Here is a 2018-nt window from a genome sequence, read left to right on the forward strand (position 1 = left end):
CCAGGCTGGCCTCGAACTCAGAAATCCGCCTGCCTCTGCCTCCCCAGTGCTGGGATTAAAGGCGTGCGCTACTACTGTCTGGCTAGAATCACCTTATTTTAATTCATTTAGAAATAGATTATCACACAGCTGGTTTAAAGAAGCCACTGGACCACTCACCTCTACCTCTAGCCCAAACTCTACCTCTCTGTGAACTTTATCCAGTTAGGATAACGTTCATTTTCATTTTTGAGGCAGGGTCTCTTTGTAGCTCTCCCATCCTCCTCTTCAGTCTCTGCAGCCCTGCAGCCCTGGGATTTGCTGTTCCTGAGAAGGATCTATAGCTCTGTCTATGTCTCTGTCTATCACTTAATCTGTCTAGGTCTGCTCTGGAACTTGAATGTGCCTGAGAAGGACCAGGAATTCCTGAACCTCCTACTAAAATTACACACTGAGTTCTCACAATTGAGTTCCTTCTCTCTCATTTCTCCTCACCTATGGACATTAAAAGCTTCTCATATTTATCTGTTTTTTTAGGAAATCTGAATTATCTTGATAAAATCCATGGCCTGTATATGTTAGGCAATCTCTTTACCACTGAACTATGTCTCTAAGACCTTTTAAGTTGCCCACACTAGTCTTGAACTTGTGTATGTCTTGTAGGCTTCCATTTTTGATCTTCCTGCTTTACCTTCAGAGGGTCTGGGATTATAGCTGTGTGACAGCATACCTGCCACACTCAGATTTAGTTTTGGTTTTGTTTGTTTATTTTACTACACGTGTATCAGTGTTTTGCCTCTGTGTGTATGTGTATGTATGTATCATGTTTGTCTGGTGCCTTAGAGAGTCAGAAGAAGATGTCAGATTCTGGAATTAGAGTTACAGATGGTAGTGAGCTGTCTGATGTTGATGCTGGAATTGATCTCAGGTCTTCTTCTTCTTCTTCTTCTTTTTTTTTTTTTTTCCAGACAGGGTTTCTCTGTGTAGCCCTGGCTGTCCTGGAACTCACTTTGTAGACCAGGCTGGCTTCGAACTCAGAAATCTGCCTGCCTCTGCCTCCCAAGTGCTGGGATTGAAGGTGTGCACAACCACACCCGGCTCTTTTTGTTTTAAAGATTTATTTATTTATGTATGTATGTGAGTACTGTAGCTGTACAGATGGTTGTGAGCCTTCATGTGGTTGTTCGGAATTGAACTTTTTAGGACTTCTGCTTGCTCCAGTTGGCCCTGATCACTTAGTCCCTGCTTGCTCCGGCCCAAAGATTTATTTATTATTATACATAAGTACATTGTAGCTGACTTCAGACCTTCAGACGCACCAGGAGAGGGTGTCAGATCTTATTTGTGGTTGTGAGCCACCATGTGGTTGCTGGAATTTGAACTCAGGACCTTTGGAAGAGCAGTCAGTGCTCTTAGTCGCGCTGAGCCATCTCTCCACCCCATTTCAGGTCTTTTTTTCCCCCATTTTTTATTAGGTACTTACTTCATTTACATTTCAAATGCTATCCCAAAAGTCCCCTAACCCCTTTCTCCCCTACCCACTCACTCCCACTTCTTGGCCCTGGCATTCCCCTGTACTGGCGCATATAAAGTTTGCAAGACCAAGGGGCCTCTCTTCCCAGTGTTGGCTGACTAGGCCATCTTCTGCTACATATGCACCTAGAGACATGAGCTCTGGGGGGGTACTGGTTAGTTCATATTGTTGTTCCACCTGTAGGGTTGCAGACCCATTTAGCTCCTTGGGTACTTTCTCTAGCTCCTCCATTGGGGGCCCTGTGTTCCATCCAGTAGCTGACTGTGAGCATCCACTTCTGTCTTTGCCAGTCACTGGTATAGCCTCACAAGAGACAGCTATATCAGGGTCCTTTCAGCAAAATCTTGCTGGCATATGCAATAGTGTCTGCGTTTGGTGGCTGATTATGGGATGGACCCCTGGGTGGGGCTCCAAACTTTGTATCTGTAACTCCTTCCATGGGTGTTTTGTTCCCAATTCTAAGAAGGGCGAAGTGTCCACACTTTGGTCTTCGTTCTTCTTGAGT

At 44.8% G+C, this 2018-nt stretch overlaps 1 protein-coding gene across 3 annotated transcripts in view; it reads left to right on the forward strand.

The window, feature by feature from the left end:
* Window positions 1-2018, forward strand: part of Kif20b (kinesin family member 20B) — a 55321-nt gene that overhangs the window by 2597 nt on the left and 50706 nt on the right. The gene's annotated exons all lie outside the window — the stretch shown is intronic.

Source organism: Mus caroli, chromosome 19 (assembly GCF_900094665.2).
Source record: "Mus caroli chromosome 19, CAROLI_EIJ_v1.1, whole genome shotgun sequence".
NCBI classification, from domain to species: domain Eukaryota; kingdom Metazoa; phylum Chordata; class Mammalia; order Rodentia; family Muridae; genus Mus; species Mus caroli.